We start from the raw sequence: 22,928 nt of genomic DNA on the forward strand, positions 1-22,928 counted from the left end.
AATCTAAAGTAAAAGGAAGTGGGTCAAGGGGACTTTTAAAAAAATAAGAGGTGCATTGTTACAGTTAACGTTTCTTTTTCTTTTCTTTTCTTTTTTCTTTGAGACAGAGCCTCACACTGTTGCCCGGGCTAGAGTGCAGCGGCACAATCTTGGCTCACTGCAACCTCTGCCTCCCAGGTTCAAGCGATTCTCCTGCCTCAACCTCCCAAGTAGCCGGGATTATAGGCGCCCACCACCATGCCCGGCTAATTTTTTGTATTTTTAGTAGAGATGGGGTTTAACTATGTTGGCCAGGATGGTCTCAAACCCCTGACCTCATAATCTGCCTGCCTTGGTAGAGTTAACTTTTCTACAGGAAACAATGATTTGTAGGAAGGGAGGTAAATGAGTCAGGAGGAAGAGGTCGTAAACAGTGAACGAAGTTCTAGAGACATTGAGGAGAGGAGAGTAGTAGTTTTGTTTTGACATGCTCAAACAGCACTGTATCGAGGAATAATACTACAACAGGCTTTTCAACCACAGAAATTTGCTAATTTCTCCCTTGTTTCTCCTAAAATCCTTGATGTAAAAGCTGGTGAAGATTAACTTAGTGCACACAGTTGAGGTGGTGTCTGCAAATGCCACTTGTAAGAATGTGAACACGTATAAGACTCAGCAGAAGTGTGGTGATAAAGATCAAAGTAGAAACAGTACTGTTAATAACATGCATACCTTTTTTACTATTTCTGGAGAAATCACAGAAGCATCTAGGATAAATGTGAAGCAATCCTAAGCAGACTTCAGGGCTACAGGCTGAGAGTAAGCAAAACAAATGTCCTTTATATCAAGATAATGTAAAGTACTATAGACACAGAACAGATGTAAAACAAATTCACTTTGTTTCAGGATGTGTGGCAACTATACCTATTCAAATAATCAGGCCAAATCTTTCTGTGAACACAATCCATGAAAATATATTTACTCCTATTTACTGACATTGCATATAACTTGAACCGGGCCTTTAGTGGTTTCAAAAACTCCAACAAATTTCCCTCTTATTTGTGCCACTGAGAGAGGTATGAGGTATGTATGTGTGTGCCATTTAAAAACTTAAAATTATGCCTGATGTGGAGGCTTATAACTGTAATTCAAGCACTTTGGGAGGTGTCGGTGGCAGGATTGCTTGAAGCCAGAAGTTTGAGACCAGCCTGAACAACATAGTGACAATATATTTCTACAATTTTTTTTTCTAAATTAGCCAGGAGTGGTGGTGACTGCTTCTAGTCCCAGCTAAGGGAGGCTCAGACAGAAGATCACTTGAGCCCCCAGGAGTCTGAGGCTTCAGTGAGCTGTGAGCTGTGATCGTGCCACTGTACTCCAGCCTGGGAGACAGAGCAAGATGCCATCTCCAAAAAATAATAAAAATTAAAAATGAATGGAGATTACATGTGTGAAAGTATGTAAATCAAAGCCTAGTATATACCCGACATTTAACAATATGCTAAATCCAAACCTTTACCTCAAGGGACATGAGGCATGGAGAAAAGGACTGTGAAACTTGAGTCTTTGTGAGAACTTACATAGTTAGGATCCTCGTTAAAAATCTGTCGTTTGGTTTTAGTTTGTCTGATTTATCGAAGAGCAAATATTAAGTGAACATCTCATAGTGTCATACTGGAGATGAGAGGTGTGAATCAACAAAATGAAACCTTTCATAGACTTGAATGTGAGCTCATTTTTGAGCCTATTCTGTTTTGTATGTAATATTGTTTTTGTTTAGGTTAAATGCTAAGTGATATTCAGTGTGCTTGATTTATAGAATTAACTAGAATTAACTCTATGTGAATAATTCCTTATTCGGAGTATTTTTTAAATTCTGGATATTTTGACTCACCTTATAGGAATATGAGCTGAAGTACTAATGAGAGAAGCATGAATCCCTGTAAACTATCAATAGTACTTTGAAAAAGTATTTAATCAACTTTTCCTTAATGAAAGTGAATGAGTAGCTTCCTTATAAATTCAGAAATAGAATGTTAGTAGGCAGTGTTTAAAACCAGCTTTGGCAATCACTAAAATTTTATGACTGAATTTAATGCATACTCAAGTTGTATGTAACATACAGTTATCTTAAATATGTATTTCTAACTCTTAAAGTACACAGCAAGAAGTAAAGATTTTAGGGTTTTAACGAAATACATGTTGTTTCTGCTTGTAGCTTTCCTTCAGATCTTTAAGTAGAATATCTGCTTTGAGTTATGGCTTTTATACCAGATATTTTTTTCAAACTCTTCTTTCATTGCTATGATATAATCTATATTATACACTGACTGTAGGTTATATTAATCCTAAATCACAAAAATATGACTATGATTATTTTAGTGATTCTCATATTTTAGAAAAGGAAGAGAAAAGCTTATGGATGGATGCATCATGAGCCAGTGATTTACCTGCCAGTTTGGATGCATAGTGAGGAGACTGAAGGGAATAGTAGGGGGCATGAAGGTATGAAAGGACAAAGTCTTGGGAATTCAATCCTCCCATTTGCTCTGCCTCAAGAATGTTCAATGAGTCTGCCAAAGCAGGTGACAATATATCCATCACTCTGACTCTGCTATAGAAAGACATATGTAGCTTCATTAAAAAAAAAAAAAAAAAAAATGCCTACAAGATAGTGCCAAGTCTTGAGATTCCAAAACTTTCAAAACATTAACAGGGTTATATAGACAACTTGTGTTCTGAAATATTATGCCACCGTTTCTTAGACATCTCTTTTTTTTTTTTTTTTTTTTTTTTTGAGACGGAGTCTGGCTCTGTTGCCCAGGCTGGAGCGCAGTGGCCGGATCTCAGCTCACTGCAAACTCCGCCTCCCAGGTTCATGCCATTCTCCTGCCTCAGCCTCCTGAGTAGCTGGGATTACAGGCGCCCGCCACCTCTCCCGGCTAGTTTTTTGTATTTTTTAGTAGAGACGGGGTTTCACCGTGTTAGCCAGCATGGTCTCGATCTCCTGACCTCATGATCCACCCGTCTCGGCCTCCCAAAGTGCTGGGACTACAGGCCTGAGCCACCGCGCCCGGCCTAGACATCTCTTATAAATTCTCGTATTTAGCAATGGTACCTAGATAGATGACATAACTTAGAAATCACTGTGTTAAGTCTATTCTGCAGTCACAATGGATAGGAATCACTGAGCGCATAACATTTGAGTTCCCTGTCTTGCAGCTGCCAACCTGCTGTGACGAGCCAATGACATCTTCTTTGAAGTTATCACTTCATCAGCATTCAGTGGCTGAAGCTTTCCTGGTGTGCCCTATGCTCTCACTTAAGCTCACACCAAGAGGGGAGGCACTTGATTATAAATGAAATGGCTGAAGGATCTTCTTTAGATGTGACAATATGAAAAGCATGTTTGTGAAAGTGGTTAGAGAGTAACCTCAAGGGCAAATTCCAACAAAATTTACCCTAACACAATTAGAGGCAAAGATGTTTTAAACAAAGTTAAGTGACCATGGATTTGGATCTCCTAAAAGAATTTAAGGCATTTTCTATTATTTTTAGGGGAGTTTGATTACTTTTTATAATTGTAGGAAAGTACAGTGGAAAGATTACATATTCCATCTTCAATTTCCTCTACTGTGAAGAAATCTCTTAGCAAATCATACATTTTAAAAATCTCACACCTGAAATATTTGACCTATCTGCTGAATTAAGCTGTTAGAGGGGAAAATAATGCAAACTAACACGTTCACCCAGAGATACTAGGTAAGAGTACCTCTGAGTAAAAACATGGAAGATTTTCATGAAGTCCTTATCTTAGAGTGGCCCCACTTTCCTTTTTCTGAAAATTTATGGTTTCAGGTAAAAACTAAACAACAAACTTAGTGGTTTTCTCAGGTGTTATTTCAATGTGCAGAGCATACGTATTCACTTATCTAACAAGTTTTGTTAAGTCACATGGTGTTTAAATTACAATGTATACTTACAACTAATTGTCAAACATTCTCATCATCAGATTTAGTAATTATTTCCACCGTTCAACAATATAGAAAAACTCCACCCCTACAGTGTCAGTTTTGAATATTCTAGGATATTTGGATTATATAAAAAACCATCAAATTCTCCTTGACCTGCTTCTCCAGCCTATCTCTGATTACGACCTTTGGCATCTATGCTCTTTACTGTTCAGCAGCATTCAGCCCCTTGCCATTATCCAAACATGCTTAGTTTCTCTTTCATCAGAAATTTAGCAAACCTATTGTTCCTGCCCAGAACATATTCTCCAGTTAGCTGGCTAACCCCAATACACCTTCTATCATCCCTCCCAAACTTCTATTCTTGCCATCGCTTTTCATAGAGTTCTTTAGACAAGGTTCATCATTTTTTCCCTTTAACTCTCTTAAAACCTCATGCCTTTATTAGAGTATTTATCACATCCCATTCTAATTATTAGTGGCAAGGTCAACCATCAGGTTATTTGCATCTCTTCTTGGGACTGTCATTATTTCAATAGTGATACCATGGGATTGTGTGTGGTGCTGAGAGGCAACTGGTCTTAAGGGATCAGAATCTGCAAGATGCCATCTCCTCTCTCCTCAGATTTCAGGGGAGTATTTTCTAAATCATCCCCTTGAGGCCACATTACTAGTTTGAGGTGAGGGGAAAGTGTGAGTCCCTCTGATGGGACCAGGGATGGGAAATTTTGTAGCATTCCAACACACCTCTACTAAGATGTTCTCTCTTGTCTTCTTCAATTGAAGAAGCAGAATCAAAATCTCTTTTTTGTATTTTCTTTCTGGATATCATCACAAAAATAGGGGTACATTCACATCCTTAGTAAGCCCTAAATGAGTACCACACCTGGTTTCAAAGTGTGCACATAGTTGTTACCAGTATTTTTTGCTTTTAACCTTTGGGGGCTTCATCTAAAACTGAGACAGAAAGTTATTTAGAGAGGTATGGTGTTCCCAGGCAAAATAATTCTAGAGAAAGGACCCTATGTCTTCCATATAACTTGAGTGGAATTTGGAATTTGCAGTGTGCCCCAATTGGGCAGAAATCTAGAACTAGGGCACTTGCACAGTGTCTCTCCGGCAAGGAGATGCATGTAAGAAGGGTGTGGTCTAGACAGTCCTTGAGACTGATTGCAAGAAGAAATGCTTACATCTCAGTGGGTCACCCATAGTAGTGCAAGCTGGGTCAGTGCACACACATACACACACACACACACACAGATTTGAGGGTCAATTCAGAACCTAAACTGATCTATATAATGACATCGTTTGGGTCAGGAAAATGCCCTTTGGGGGACAATTTACGAAAAGGCCACTCTTTCTGGGTTGACATCTCCATATAGGGCACAGACTGGAAGCAGAGTTCAGGTTATCTTGCAGCCCAGACTTTTCTGGGCAGTGTTGTGTGATTATTTTTTAAATTTCTTTCTGTCAACATACTGAGAGAACTGTAATAATGTATTCCTAGAACACTTTTTTTTTTTTTTTTTTTGAGACAGAGTCTCGCTCTGTCGCCCAGGCTGGAGTGCAGTGGCCGGATCTCAGCTCACTGCAAGTCCGCCTCCTGGGTTTACGCCATTCTCCTGCCTCAGCCTCCTGAGTAGCTGGGACTACAGGCACCAGCCACCTCGCCCGGCTAGCTTTTTGTATTTTTTAGTAGAGACGGGGTTTCACCGTGTTAGCCAGGATGGTCGAACTCCTGACCTCGTGATCCGCCCGTCTCGGCCTCCCAAAGTGCTGGGATTACAGGCTTGAGACACTGCGCCCAGCCAACACTTTTTAATAATAGAGACAGGGCCTCACTGTTACCCAGGCTGGAATGTAGTGGTTTGATCATCACTCACTGCAGCCTTGAACTCTTGAGCTCAGCAATCTGCCCACCTCAGCCTCTGGAGTAGCTCAGACTACAAACGTGTGCCACCACACCTGGCTAATTTACTTTATTTATTGTAGACACAGGGTCTTGTTGTGTTGCCCAGATTGGTCTCAAACTTCTGGGCTCAAGCAATCCTCCTGCCTCAGCCCCCTGAGTGGCTTGCCTAGGACACTTTTTTAACAATCTAGGATAAGATTTTAAAAATAAGAATATAACCAAACATCACTTTATTTTAAATGTTCGTTAAATTTAATCATCAGCAAGGGAGATATATTAGTCTGTTTTCAAAGTGCTGATAATGACCTACCCAAGACTGGGAAGAAAAAGAAGTTTAATTGGATTTACAGTTCCACATGACTGGGGAGGCCTCAGAATCATGGTGGGAGGTGAAGGGCACTTCTTACATGGTGGCGGCAAGAGAAAAATGAGAAAGAAGCAAAAGCAGAAACCCCTGATAAACCCATCAGATCTTGTGAGACTTATTCACTATCATGAGAATAGCAGGGGTAAGACCAGCCAGCCCCATGATTCAATTACCTCCCGCTGGGTCCCTTCCACAACATGTGGGAATTCTGGGAGATGTAATTCAAGTTGAGATTTGGGTGGGGACACAGCCAAACTATATTAGGAGAAAACATTGAGAATACATCCTCATCTCCATGCTATCCAAAAAGATCAATCATAGTATCATAGAGATGTTTGAATTTAAGGATTTCAGGCTAGGGCCACAAAATAGACATCCCTCATAAAGCCACAAGTGGCTAGCTGCTTAGATGAAAGACAAAGAATAAACTATCATAAAAAGCATTTCTATTAGTGATCTGTAGCATATGTTTCTAAAATAAGAGTCCTTTTGAAGTTGATACTTCTTATTAGAGAGACATTCTTAAGTGCAGAGTTAAAAATTGATTACTGTGTCCATTTATATCCTGAAGCAGTAGGGCTAGCATGATTTTCATACATGAGGGTGCTGCCTTATTCCTTATGTGTAAATTTACTAAATTATTATGATTATCATCATCATCATAAGACCTGTAGGTCATTTTAATGTGGGCATATCTTAGGTTGTTATATTTATATCAAATTCCAAAGAGGCTTTTCCTTTGATGATCTCTAAATTCTTTATAATTGTGACTCTGGTAACTATGAGAAATTGGGATATAGTCAGAGGAAACTGGAGGGATTTTAATTGTTCACCCACAGCTTCTGTACACTTTTGAAATAATTAACAGAATTTCAAACAAAAATACATATTTTTATATGTCCCCATTTCTTATAAAATTATCAGGTTTACTACTACTTTAGTACAGTACTACTACTACTACTACTACTACTACTACTACTACTACTACAAAATTACTACTTTGTCCTATAAGTACAGTTACAGAAGTATTAATATTATAGTATTTATTCAACATTATATCTTTAAAATTTTTAGGATCCTTTGATATTCCCAATAAGTTTTTTCATTAACTTATTACAAAGCAAACACTGCTCAACTAGGTGACTATTACCTATGTCAAAGCAAGCTATTATAAAGCAAGCACTCGTCAATAGGTAACTATTACCTATGTCAAAAAGAGACCATATTAATTCTATTCCCAGAAGCTCCCTCCTCCCAGATGTTACCTTTTCCATCACTGTCAAAGAAATTATAATCTTGACTTCTAGCACTTTAGTCTAGTTCTGCCTATTTTTTTGAACTATGCATAACTAGAACCTAAAAGTATGTTCTCATCTGTATATGGTTTATCTTGCTCAACACTGCTTTTGAGACTCAACCATGTTGTCTGCAGCTTGTTTATTCATTCACGTATTCCATTGTATGACTCCATAACAACATATTAAGCTATTTTATTATAAATAATGCTGCTATAAACATTTTACAGACTGTTCTTGCTGCTCATATGTATGTTATTCTTAAGTATGTATAATAAGAGTGAAGTATATTTGCAATATGTAGAACTACCAAAACTACCTGTTTGGGTTAGTTTTGTTTTTGTTAATCCTCCTTGTCTGGGAACATCCTTGTTGCTTTCCTAATAGTATCTTTTGATAAACAGAAGTTCTTAATTTTATTCTTGTCCTATTTATCAACCTTTTTGTTTACAGTTAGTGGGCTTTTTAAGTCTTGTTTATAGATTACATGTGAATTGACATCTTATAATCTTTGCATGTGTGTGCATAAATGATACTGGCCTATATAAAAATCACCAGAGTTTGGCGACCATGGTTTTATCAATGTGATAAAACCAGAAGGGAACTATTCCTGGTTTTCTATTCTCCAGATGATATTTTGTAAATTCTTTGTTACTTTTTACTAGAATGCTTGAAAATAGTTAAGGGTCTATTCATTTTTTTCTATCTCTTTTTGTGCCAGTTTTCTAAAGTTTTATTTTTCAGTTTTGGATTTGGATTAAGTTTTTCACTTAATCCAAATGTTTGTATGTGTTGTCATGAAGTTTTTCATAATCTTTTCTAATTATGTCTTTCTTTTCTATGTGGGTTCTCTGGTTATATCACTATTTTTATTCCTGATTCAGGTTATTTATGCCTCTATGACTCTCAGTAGGGATTTAGTTCACTAGCCTTTCTAAAAGACAATTTTGGCTGTGTAGTTCGTTGGCTTAAAATATTATTTATCTTTAATTTCTTTTCTTCTATCAACATTTAATTGGCTCTTTTTCTTACTTTTTGAGTGCATTTTAGATCATTTATTTTTGGTTTTGTTTGTTTGTTTGTTTGTTTTTTGAGACGGAGTCTCGCTCTGTCATCCAGGCTGGAGCGCAGTGGCCAGATCTCAGGGATCTCAGCTCACTGCAAGCTCCACCTCCCGGGCTTACGCCATTCTCCTGCCTCAGCCTCCCGTTATTTTTGCATTTATTCTTATACATTTAAAGTTATGGATTTCTCAGCATGGTTATAGCTGTATCTCCCTTGTTTTTTTTTTTTTTTTTTTTTGAGACGGAGTCTTGCTCTGCCACCCAGGCTGGAGTGCAGTGGCCGGATCTCAGCTCACTGCAAGCTCCGCCTCCCGGGTTTACGCCATTCTCCTGCCTCAGCCTCCCGAGTAGCTGGGACTACAGGCGCCCGCCTCGTCGCCCGGCTAGTTTTTTGTATTTTTAAGTAGAGACAGGGTTTCACCGTATTAGCCAGGATGGTCTCGATCTCCTGACCTCGTGATCCGCCCGTCTCGGCCTCCCAAAGTGCTGGGATTACAGGCTTGAGCCACCGCGCCCGGCCATCTCCCTTGTATTGATGTAATATTTTCCTTACTAATCACTTCAAGACATTTTTAATTTTTATTGTGACTTCTTTATTGCCCCGTAGTTTATTTAGAAGTGTGTATCTTGATCTCTGAATATGTGTGTCAAATTCCAAAGAGGTTTTTCCTTTGACATCCTCTAAATTCTTTATAATTGTGATTCTGGTGACTATGAGAAATTGGGATATAGTCAGAGGAAACTGGATAGATTTTAATTGTTCACCCACAGCTTCTGTATAGTTTTGAAATAATTCACAGAATTATTAGAGATCAGGGAAACTGCTCTTTGTGTTTTCCATCCTTTAGAAATGGTCGAGACTTCACTACGTGGAAAATATATTCTTAACTGTTTTATGTATTTGAATAAAATGTCTATTTTGCAGTTGTTCTTCCACACAACTAAAAACTCTGTTGGGCTTTCCTGTCCCTATGTAGTCACTTTCTATTCTGCTTCTCAGCCTCTTTGTTGATAATATTTGCAAATGCCTTCAGAGAAAAAATGTATAATCTGGTTGCTCAAGTCCTGTCTGAGACTTCTCCAAATCCTTCAACCATATTTTAACAATCCTTCTAGATTTTCTAGTCGTTCTCAATTGGAAAATTGGTCTTCTCCAAGTTAGTCTGTCTTAGAGGAAGTGGTCCACATGTATATTTTTCCTAATATTTGTCTATAAATTATGTTATTTATGAAGGTGTTTAAAATAGTTTCTTTATAAACATTCATATGTGTGTATATGTGTGCAAAAATGTCCCCTAAATTCACCACTTATTTTGAAGGTATTCTATCTGCCTTTTTTCTTTTCTTTTGAAACATTTCAAATACAGAAAAGTTACAAGGTCAGTAAAGAGAACATTTTTTCCTGATGCATTTTAGAATTAGTTACACCCAGGTGTGGTGGCTCACGCCTGTAATCCCAACACTTCGGGAGGCTGCAGCAGGCAGATCTCTTGAGTTGAGAAGTTCCAGACCAAGCATGGTGAAACCCTGTTTCTACAACAATAACAACAAAATAATACAAAAATTAGCCAGGTGTGGTGGTGTGTGCCTGTAGTCCCAGCTACTTAGGGGGCTGAGGTAGGAGGATGGCTTGAGCCCCGGAGGTTGAGGCTGCAGTGAGCCATATTTGTGCCACTGCCCTTCAGCCCTGACAAGGGAAAAAAAATTAAAAAAAGAATTACAGACACAATGCCCCCTCACCCCTGAATACATTCTTGTGTATTTCTACAAACAAAAACATTGTTCTGTTTAATCACATTACAATCATAAAAATCAGAAAAATCAACATTGACACATAATTGCTTTATAATCTTCAGGCTCCAAGTCTTTTCAGTCATCCCCAAAAATGCCATTCATTACAAAAAGACCCATTTCAAAATCATGCATTGCATTTAACTATTATTCATTTTTCCTTTTTTTTGTTTTTTCCTGAGACGGAGTCTTGCTCTGTCTCCCAGGCTGGAGTGCAGTGGCATGATCTCGACTCACTGCAGCCTCCACCTCCTGGGTTCAAGCAGTTCTCTGCCTTAGCCTCCCAAGTAGCTGGGATTACAGGTGCCTGCCACCATGCTCAGCTGATTTTTGTATTTTTAGTAAAGACGGGGTTTCACCATGTTGGCCAGGCTGGTCTTGAACTCCTGACCTCATGATCCACCTGCCGCAGCCTCCCAAAGTGCTGGGATTACAGGCACAAGCCACCGCTCCCAGCCACTGACTATCATTTTTCTCTAGCTTTGTTAAGTCTAGAAGTGTTCCTTCATCTACCTTGATATTTGTAGATTTGGCACTTCTGAAGATTTCAGAGTAGAATGTTCCTTAATTTGTGCTTGCCTGATGTTTCCTTATGATTAGACTTAGGTTATGCAACTTTTACCAAAAACATCACAGAAGTAATGTCAGGTTCTTCCTAGTGCATTGTATCACATGGCACATGGCTTCATTTAGTCTCATTACTGATGATGTACACTTTGCTTGATGAAGGTGGTGTCTCTAGGGCTTCTTCGTTTTGTAATTAAGAAGTGTTTTGCAGACTATGTGACTGAATGTCACCTAGAGAGACTATGAATATCATATGTCTCATCTAATTCTCAATTTATTATTTTATATCAGTACTAATTCATGGTTTCCAATTCATTCAATAAGTTATAATCTATTAATTATTTTGATGTGTACAATATTCCCAATGTGTCCATGAAAAGCCACTTCAGGTTGGTTCTTGTGTCCTTTTCACATGCCCACACAATTTTTGAGCACTTTCTATGTTTCTGGCACCACAGGAATTTCCAGGATCATTTTACACTTTCCCTTCTCCAGCCCTGAATTTAATCACTTTTTCGAGGAGTAGTTTTAGTGAAGAATGGTATTTAGAAACTGAGATCTGGGTGCTAGGTGTGGTCTTTGCTATGGAGTGTTGCTGCTCCCACTCTTTCTCAGAGACTAGTACCAGTGTGTGTGTGTGTGTGTGTGTGTGCGCGCGCGCGTGTGTGTGTGTGGTGTACACTGTATTAGTCTGTTCTCATGTTGCTAATAAAGATGTACGTGAGACTGGGTAATTTATAAAGAAAAATGGGATTAATGGACTCACAGTTCCATGTGGCTGGGGAGGCCTCACAATCATGGCAGAAGGTGAAAGGCAAGTCAAGTCTTACATGGCAGCAGACAAAAGGAGAATGAGAACCAAGTGAAAGGGGTTTCCCCTTATAAAACCATCAGATCTCATGAGACTTATCCACTACCATGAGAACAGTATGGGGGAAACCACCCCCATGATTCAGGTATCTCCCATGGGTCCCTCCCATAACATGTGGGAATTATGGAAGCTGTAATTCAAGATGAGATCTGGGTGGGGACACAGCAAAACCATATCATACATGTATACATCTATCTATCTATATCTATCTATGTATCTGTCTATCCATCCATCCAGGATTTAATGCTCATCCCTCCAATTCCATTTCACCATTTGATTTATTCTAGTTTTGTAATTTCTCTATTTGTAATCATCTGCTCCAACATTGAGAAATGCAATTTCCATTACCCTTCATATGTTTATTAACAAATACTTGACGAATCTACCTATAACATAGTTCTCATTGGTGCCACTTCCCCACCTTGGTGCTAAGATTCCACCCTGTGCTGATATACCGTACTCTAGCTCTGACCACTGTTGTCTGGCTGCCCAATCACAGCATGGTCTCAATCTTCACCTTGTTGGATTGGACTCTGATTCCGTATTGTTAACTTTTCTAATTAGATGCCCTCCTTGCTCCATTTCTGACATAATTGGTCACCCCCTCATGCAAATGTGCCCTTCAACCTGCTCAGGAAAACACTCCACATCTGGCTGGATGTGGATTTCTGCATGGATATTCTCTTTACCTTTTCGCTCTGGTATCTATTCCAGGTCATGGCAGAGACTTGCTTGTCTCTATCTAATGGCTTTGCACTAGGAGAAGGGAGAAAAAGAATCATTTGCCAGTTTGTCAGTTTCCATACATGTTTATTCATTTCCTCTGATATAGTTTGGCTCACTGTCACCACGTGAATCTCATCTCAAATTGTAATCCCCATGTGTGAAGGGAGGGAGGTGACTGGATCATGAGGGTGGTTTCCCCCATGCTGTTCTCATGATAGTGAGTTCTCACAACATCTGATGGTTTTATAAGGGGCTCTTTCACCTTCGTGCTCTTTCCTGCCACCTTGTGAAGAAGGTACTTGCTTCTCCTTAGCCTTCCATCATGATTGTAAGTTTCCTGAGGTCTCCCCAAGATTCAGACTTGTGAGTCTCATTCCTTTATGAATTACCTAGTCTGGGGTATTTCTTTACAGCAGTGTGAAAAAGGAATGATATACCTTCTCTCTATGTCATTTTCTTTGTCATTTCTCCCACCCACTTTCTCTCTCTAGTCAGATGGTTCCTTAAAAGACATGTACACCCAACTTCCAATTTAAGTGCTTTTTTTCCTCTTAGTAATTATAAACTAAAATTTTTATTATATATAACAATATATTACAATTATATAAGTATACATACAAAATATAAACCACAGTAATTGTTATTTCATACCATTCAACTTTATTTCGATTTACTCATTTTTAGCACTTTTCTGTCTCTTCTTACCATCATGAATCTCTAATTTTTCATGAGATCTTATATATTCCTTCTGAAGAGGTATTTTTCTTCACAATAGTAGATTCTATTAATGATAATTCTTTCAGAATTTGTTCACCTAAAAATATTTTTTTCACCTTAATTTTTAAAGGCATATTTGCTGTATATCAAATTCTTGTTGGCAGTTGTTTTCTTTCAGCACTTTGGAAATATCAGTCAGCTGTCTTGTTTTCTATTGTAGATGTAGTACTCAGGTTTTAAATTAACTGTCACATATTAAAATATAAACCCTGGGTTTTTTTTTTTTAACCTTCCAATTGCTTTACAGTTTTGTCTTTGTTTTTAGCTTTCAGCAGTTACCGATATAGTTGTGAATTTTTTGTATTTATCTGGCTTGTTATCACAGTCTTTTGGAAAATGATTTTATGCCTTTTATCTATTCAAATATGTTTCTGCTCCATTTCTCTTCTGTACTTTAGGATTACAAATATCATTATGCTAAACATTCTTATTCATCACTGAATATCTTTTACCATTTGTTGTTTATTTTTGTCTCTTTGTTGATATCTCCTCTTAGTTGTTTCACTGAACAAATTATTTCTCACCTGCTTTTAAATTATCCATGGAGTCTTCCATTACAACTGTTTTATTTTTCACTGCTAGAATTTCCATTTGTTTTTATAGTTTGTAATTTGCTTCTGGAAGTTTCAATCCTGGTTATTATTACTTCACACAAGTAGTATAATTATTCCAAAATTTGTGGCTGATATTTGGAGTCCCTGTAGGTCTGTTTCTATGTTTTATTCTTGCTGCTGGTTTTCAGTCATGCTGCCTTAACTCCTTGTGCATCTGTTTATGATTTTGGGTAGTTTAAAAATTTTGTTTGAAAGTTGTTTGGAGAAATCATTTGAGAATGAACATATTATCTTGTTCCGAAGTCTTTTTGTGCATCTGCTAGCTATGTGGGGGCAGTAGAAATCTGGGGTTGCCTCAATCCAATCTGAGGGATTGAGATTAGTTGAACATGAACTATATTCTCCAGAGGAATCTTTCTATATAGAAATCACTCTTACCCTGGGGTAGGGCTCTTTGGAGTCCCAAACTTAAGTGAAAGTGATTCTATAATTCCTCTCCTTTTGAAGGTCCTTGTACTCCAATTCTCAGCTTCCTGTCTATGCCAGACTGTAAAAATACATACTTCATCTCTGAGTTTCTTGGCTTTGCTGTTCAGTAATGGCAAATACCTTTGGGGGAAAACAACCACAAATCTCAGGCTTACCTCAGTAGATTTCTATCCTTTCTTCCCCAGATTCTGGTTTGCAAATGTTAACTATCTTTTCCACTCTCCAGTGTTTTCAAAACACATTTTTCCCCCCAGGTTTTCCAGTTATCCTCATGAAAGTTTTGGTCCAAATTACCTAATCTACTTTACCAGGAGCAGAGGGGCTTCCAACATTTTGAATTATTATATCATTTAAATATCACTTGTGATTGCCCCCCGTTGAATTTCTGATCCTTAATCCATGTTAAATTTGTTGTATTATAAAACACACCCTCAATTCCCATGCAAGGTATCAGCACATAAAATCAAATTTCTGTCTTTATTTGCAAAACTGTGATCAAATATAGATGTATTTTCTAATGAAAATTCATTATATTTTTAATTCACCATCCATAAAATCTGTTAACTGGAAGTGTTCGTCAGGGTCAGCCTAATAAAAATGTCTGTTAACTTTAATCCATGTCTTTCTATATATTAGATGAGTGACTTTGGGCATGTTTTTCCTTACATGTACTTTATTTTTCTCATAGATAATGTATAATAATGATACTTCTCTTACTGTTTAATTGTTAAAATGTAAATATGTTTTCCACAAAGTAAGTAGTCAAGTTTTTTCTTTTTCCAAAACTAGAAGATTTTCTTCCTTTGTATAATTATTTGTCCATATTTTTGGATTCTTAAAGGAAGTGATACAAATTTCTACTTGAGGCATCATCAAAATGCATGTTCAAATTGTTGCCTATCTAAATGAACCATTAGAGGGAAAAATGTACATGAATGTTTTAGACCTGGTTTCAAGCTAATTCTGTCATTATTTTTACATGCTGAAAAATGAAAATGTATGGTATGCACATCTATTGACTAGTTATATTTATTCTTCTTGGGTGATATCAATATCATCAGTACCCTAAAGTGTTGCTACAACTTCCCATTTTTCTCTTTTCTAATCTAACATACATAAACTGCTTTATTAAATCTACCTTTTTCTTGCAGGTTCTCTATTATTGTATTGAGACATATTTTTCATAGAAGTAAGAAGGAAGTGAAATTTGTGTGTAGCAAGTAATCAAACTCTTTTATATTTAGGAGTGAATTTTGGTAATCCATCAGTTATTTTATTTTATTATTATTATTTTTTAAGAGATGGTGTATTGCTGTGTTACCCAGGCTGGTCTCAAACTCCTGGGTTCAAGTGATCCTCCTGCCTCAGACTCCTGAGTAGCCAGAACTACAGGCATACACCATTGTGCCCCAGCTAATCCATCAATTCTTAAAGGAATAGAGCCTAGTTACAAAAATGCTTGTGGCTATAAGTATAATACAGATACATATGTTTATACTTCTAAATTTTAAAAACTTGAATTCAGTACATGGTGGTGAGTCTTGGTAGGCACATTTATGAACCCTTTCTTGAATTTGAATGGATCTACTTTTTCATAAGACTTTAATATTTACCTAAATTTAAAATAATTAGAAAATATTTCAAAATGCTTATGACTTTGTCATTTCATATTTTTTAAATAATTCTATAAGCCATTTGGAAACATATTACTAGTTAATGAAATTCTTGCCCCACTCTTATAAGATTATACATTTGAATGGCAATATAAGCAACAAAAAATGCTGTCTGTGACAACTAATAACCCAAATTAACATATATTGAGTGCTAACTATACACCAGGAACCAACGGCAATTTTACATGTATTATATCAGTTGATCCCCAATACAAATCTAACGTATCTGAATTGTGAGCTGCCAAACATATAGGCAAATGAACAAATACAGACAACTCCCAGATATAGCTTTTTAATTTTTTTTAAATCATAACTTTCCTGGCTCTTCTCTAGTTTTTTGTTCAAGTCAGTCACATGCCACCTAGTGATATTATAAAGAAATACAACTTATTTAGTAATACAATACATTTTCCTCTGATGGATACTTCTCCTCTAACACCTTTCCATCCTTTCTCTCCCTTCCCTCCCTTCCTCCCTTTTCTTTTTTCACATATGGAAAGTCAGTTAATTATATGGTAGGAATGTAATACTTAACGATTTATGTTTGCTTGCCCCAGGCAACCCTAACATCAGAAGTTTAAGCTACTAATTAACAGATAAAAATCTCAGCTTTATAGTCATAAAAAGGAAATGCGAAGAAAAGAGGTCAAGGGAAAAAATTAAGTAAATATGTTGAATGTCAATCACAGTCAGATATAAAACAAAAGTACTTTTAATTCAATGTGTTTTTAATCTCACTGAATGTATAATACATAGCATTGTATCTTGCGTTACATTTCCTGTCCCTTTAAGAAATCCTAATTATTAAAATTCTTAAGTATAAAAATTTTCTCAAAGGAATAGAAAATCCTTAATTTCTTTTTAAAATTCATCTGACCAGGCTATTTCAAAAGTTAGCTGCCTTATCTGCATCTTCCTTTTTCATGTTATTGAAACAGAACACTTATCTGATTACAGATTGAAAGAAAAAAATGCTATTGTTTTGATGTCCATATAATATAATGAACCTGTCACATATATTTCTCTATGTGTTCCTTTTTTCCTCTATTTAAAAATAAGTTGATCCTGCATTGAACCAGGTCACTTATCACACAAAATAAATGACGACAATAGTTATGGCTGTCGGCCGGGCGCGGTGGCTCAAGCCTGTAATCCCAGCACTTTGGGAGGCCGAGACGGGCGGATCACGAGGTCAGGAGATCGAGACCATCCTGGCTAACACGGTGAAACCCCGTCTCTACTAAAAATACAAAAAAAACTAGCCAGGCGAGGTGGCGGGCGCCTGTAGTCCCAGCTACTTGGGAGGCTGAGGCAGGAGAATGGCGTGAACCCGGGAGGCGGAGCTTGCAGTGAGCTGAGATCTGGCCACTGCACTCCAGTCCGGGCCACAGAGCGAGACTCCGCCTCAAAAAAAAAAAAAAAAAAAAAAAAAAAGTTATGGCTGTCTATTCAAGGTCTGAAACAAAACTACAGTAGCAGCCTCAGGGTACAAGATCTTGAGTTACTTTCCAAAGGAACAATGTCTTCATTCCATATTACATACAAGTGTTGGATGAGACATCATCTTTGATAGGCTATTTAGGAAAGTGTCTTTGCCACCCAAAATATCCATCTAACAACATGCTAGCTAGACTCTCAGATTTTTTTTCATTTAGAAATTCAGTTTGAAGCTATACAATTAAAAAAAGAGTTTACTGTTTAAATGAGCCCAGAAGAAGCAACAGGTAATGGATACATATAAAAAAAAAAAAGGAGTGTCTGCCCACCAGTATCACATCCTTTCCTCAAGGCTCATTTCACAGCAGGTCCTAGAGTCTGAAATAATATGGGAAGAGGGAAAACATGCCAGAAAAACCTATTTGCCTATTTGGTATTTTTCCTCGAATGGCTATAACCTCTTACACAGTTAAGAATTTAAGCCTGTAGCAAAGCTTCCAGGCTTCAGGCATGCCCTAGGTGAAGAAAGGACTACAGAAAAAAGCCAGCGTTTGTCTAAAAGCTGAGTGACAGGGGGAAGAATTGGGAGGTGCCAAAGTCAGCTCTTTGTGGAAGGCAGGTATGAGGAGAAAGGTAACAGCATGGGACCACATACTATCTTAGGTATGAGTGCTGTTAGCCTCAGATCCTGGCTTTAAATTAATGTCATTAACTTCCTTAGGGCAATGTCCTTAGAATAACAATATATCACAACCTTTAAAAGAAGGAATGCATATAGACCAGGAAGAGAGAATCTGATCTAAATATCATACTAAAGAAAAAGAAGTATTAACACCAGTTTCATGACTGTTCATGTTATTCCATATAAAACCAGTTTCCATACAATTTTTTTAATCATGGCTCAAGTTGTCTCCATGAAGATGAGCAACAGTTTATGCCAACAATGTAGGTATTTTACAGATGTGTATGAGTTTCAGAAGTTCAGCCTCCAAATGGTAAAACATGTGCACTAATAAAATATCTATACCAATTTAATCAACAATAGTGAAATAATATTTTTAAATATAAATTATAAAATGAGGAAATTAAGTTGCTTTTATATCAAGTTTGTGATGTTTCCAGAAAATTGAAACTTTTCTATCTCCCTTGCATACACATAAATATCATGCACACATACTTCCTTTTTCATCTTGAATTTCTTCTAAATATGCAGACTTCACAGGCCTGGTCTTGATGCCAAAATGAACCCCTTTCATTTGCTGATTGAGATCTGGCTCAATAGCCAATGTTTCCCGCTGGGTCTTTACAGAGGGTGCATTCACATTTTATCCTAATTTATTCATTATCAAACATCAAACCTTAGGAAGATAAAACAAAAAGCTAGTGAACAATGCAGGGAGAATGTATTGGTTTGTTTTCATCTTCACTCTCAGATGAAAGAATTCTTCAGTAGCATTGCCCATTCTACCAATACATCATCCAGGTAATTGGGGGGCTTGTGGGAGGAATGACAGGCTGGGCCAAATCAACCTTCTGCATCCACTGGCACACACAATAATCCCCAACATCAAAAGTATCTAATGAGAACTTGAGAATCCAGGGCATTATATTAGTTGACCCAATCTTGTAATTAAGTATCAAAACTCCCCATGCTTTTTGTGAACATTTACAAGCTGCATGGCAAGATCGCAACATATACAAAACAAAAGACCTTAGTCATACTTTCCTTCTAGGAGGGAAGCTTTAATGACAGCTCTGGACAAACACCAGATTTCTGTATCAAAGACCCCAGTTTCTATGTTAGCTCTGCTGCTTTGAGGTTTCATAATAGTGAATAAGCCACGTATTTTCATTTGTTAGAAGAAATATTACCTTCCTTTAGGGTGTTTAAGAAGGTGGATGAAATCATAACATGAAAATTGCTTTGTAAAATGTGAAGTATCTTATAAATGGTAAGTCTGTGTATTACTATGACAAATGCTGATGCTATTGCTTATACTCATCAGGTAAAGCAGCAAAGGCAGTAACATCTTCTATCATAATTGGCCCCACATAGAAATGGTTGCAAATTTGTCATGATTTGACAAAACCGTGGTGATACAGTTTGGCTTTGTGCCCCTACCCAAATCTCATCTCTAATTGTAATCCCCAGGTGTTGAGGGAGGAACGTGGTGGGAGGTGATTGGATCATTTGGTGGGGGGTAAGTTTCCCCCATGCTGTTCTCATGATAGTAAGTTCTCACAATATATGATAGTTTTGTAAGGGGCTCTTCCCCCTTTGCTTCCTTCACATGTTCTCTTACCTGCTGGCATGTAAGACGTGCCTGCTTCCCCTTCTGCCATGATTGCAAACTTCCTGAGGCCTCCCTAGCCATGTGGAACTGTGAGTCAAACCTCTTTTCTTTATAAATTACCCAGTCTCAAGCAGTTCTTTATAGCAGTGTGAGAACAGACTAATACACTCGGTAGACCAAATATGTAGATTTTCTGCCCTACTTAAAATTCCAACATTAGACATTCTCTGGTTTAAAATACTGAATAATGTCAAAGGTACCATGACACTATGAAGAAGAGAGAAACAAACGAATATTGTCCTCTCTTCTGATTCACCCTGATAAGAATTAACAGACAACTCTCACAGAGAGTCACTGTTTTTTGCCCGTAGTGGTTGTGAATTTACCTTCTCCTCTTTGCAGTTATAAAGGAGGTTAATTCACAACCACTGTGGGCAGAAACCAGGTGAATCTTCAGAACCTTGCTGGATAGAGGTTTGCTATGTTGTCTCACCAGTGTCAACACCCCTTTTAGGCAACAGCGTTGCTGTTCCTGTTCCTGTCTAATCAGTTAACTGCATACATACCACTGAGGTTCTTGAAGCTAATTTTGTGTCATATTTTTGGCTTTCTTGACCTTTTGCTTTCTGAAAATAATGCGTGTTTTACTGCAAAGGCAGTTCAACAGTGGCCTGGCAGTCAAATTGTTCAATGGATTCCCCATTCTCTACCACCCACTGGTATTTGGGATTCTTGAGCATTAGAACAGGTTCCTTAAATATCAACTCAAAAAGATTTCTGACTCTATCTCTCTCACCTTCTACTGATCCTCATACTTTCATAAAGCAGTTTGTTTACTTAATGTGGCTATTTTCAGAAAGGGATAATCTCCTCTGGCCACTTTCTGGCAAAAAAAAAAAAAAAAAAAAAAAAAACAGGAAGAAATGAATAGAGGGTTTTATTAATTCATTTGGGATGGGATGTTCAGGATTCTGATCTATTTCTGGATATGATGCTTTTCTCTTTCCCCTAATGGCAACCCCAGGCCCAATTGGTTGATACAATCTCCAGATGGTAGTCTGGCCAAAGGAGTACCTAAGGAATTTAAATTTAATTATGGTTTAGTTACCTGGCTTCTCATGCTGGACTGACATGATTCTAGATGATAAGCACAATGACAACTTAATTGAGCCTGCTGCATACCAAGTGGCTACATGCGGCTGATCTGTGACAAAATGGGATAATACAGTTATCTATTTTATAGAAGTGCCTCTATTTCTCTATACCTGTTCCTTCTGGACAAAAGATCTGTTTGTGGTGATATCTGGAAAATAGGTGAAGTTACAGCAACTACAATTGGACCCTCTGATTTTGTGACAGTAAAGGGATAACAACAACTTTGGAACCAGGAGAGAAAATACCTCAAACTCCAGGAGTAAATAGGGAAGTAAGTACATGTAAGACAATACAGTAAGGCAAAAAGACTTACGATAATATTTTGAGCCAGGATAATGCATAGGAAATTTTAAAATGCTTATTTCTGTGAGTTAACTCTAAGAACACTCCGGAATGCAGTAGGTAACAATTTTGAAAAGCTAACAAAATAAAAATTGAGACACTTGGATGACCCTGGATCATAGCTGTAGGTTAGAGCTACTGCTAACCATGGTGGCTTTACATATGGGACAGGTACTCTGCAACATACTTTGAGAAGTCAATTCAAAAATATAGAAAAATAGGGAAGAGATTTCTTACCACACACACAGTTCTTTGCTCTTGTAATTTTGTTGACGTACTAAAATATTTACAGAGGCTTATTCTGAGCCAATATGAGTGACCTCAAGAGGGCCTGAGAAAGTGTGCCCGAGGCAGTTGGATTATAGTTTGGTTCTATACATTTTAGGGAGACAGGAGTTATAGGCAAAGATATGAATCAATACAGGTAAGATATGCATTGGTTTAGCCCAGAAAAGCAGGACATCTCAAAGTGGGGGCTTACAGGTGGTAGGTGGATTCAAAGATTTTCTCATTGGCAATTGGTTGAGAGTTAAGCTTTGTCTAAAGACTTGAAGTCAGTAGAAAGAAATGCCTGAGCTAAGATAAGGGGGCTTGTGGAAGCTAAGATCTTTGTTATATAGATGAAGCCTGTAGGTAGCAGGCTTTAGAGAGGAGAATCTTTAGAGATAATAGATGGCAAATGTCTATTTTCACAACTTAAAAGGTACCACTCTTATTTATTTATTTATTATTGAGACGTGGTCTTGCACTATTATCCATGCTGGAGTGCAGTGGCACAATCTTGGCTCACTGCAACCTCTGCCTCTCGGGTTCAAGCGATTCTCCTGCCTCAGCCTCCCAAGTAGCTGGGATTACAAGTGCCTGCCACCACACTCAGTTAATTTTTTGTATTCTTAGTAGAGACAGGGTTTCACCATGTTGGTCAGGCTGGTCTCAAACTCCTGACCTTGTGATTCCCCCACCTCAGCCTCCCAAAGTGCTGGGATTACAGGCATAAGCCCTTTTCCCTAGCCGGTATCACACTCTTAATGTCTTTTAGATCCATGACAGGTCTGACTACATAAATGGTAATTCCGTACAGATACAAATTTCTCCCACATAAGATGGCTTTATAGGGCTATTTCAAAATATGTCAAAGAAATATATTTTGGGGTAAAATATGTCAAATTTATTCAGAGTTTGGTATTTGTCACAAGAAGCTATATCAGCATCAAGCTAGAGTTTGTTCGGTCAGTCTTATGTTTTATTTATTTATTCATTTTTTTGAGACAGAGTCTCGCTCTGTCGCCCAGGCTGGAATACAGTGGCATAATCTTGGCTCACTGCAAGCTCCACCTCCCGGGTTCACGCCATTCTCCTGCCTCAGCCTCCCAAGTAGCTAGGACAACAGGTGCCCGCCATCACGCCTGGCTAATTTTTTGTGTTTTTAGTAGAGACGGGGTTGTTTTTAGTAAAGACGGGGTTTCACCATGTTAGCCAGGATGGTCTCGATCTCCTGACCTCGTGATCTGCCCGTCTCGGCCTCCCAAAGTGGTGGGATTACAGGCGTGAGTCACCGTGCCCAACGATCTCTGTTTTAATGTTAATGTTGGTCAATTTTGCACTAACTCCAAAGGAATGGGGTATAATGAGGCATTTCTGATGTTCCTTCTAGTAATGGGTAG

Source organism: Trachypithecus francoisi, unplaced genomic scaffold (genome assembly GCF_009764315.1).
Source record: "Trachypithecus francoisi isolate TF-2019V2 unplaced genomic scaffold, Tfra_2.0 Lachesis_group2, whole genome shotgun sequence".
NCBI lineage: Eukaryota > Metazoa > Chordata > Mammalia > Primates > Cercopithecidae > Trachypithecus > Trachypithecus francoisi.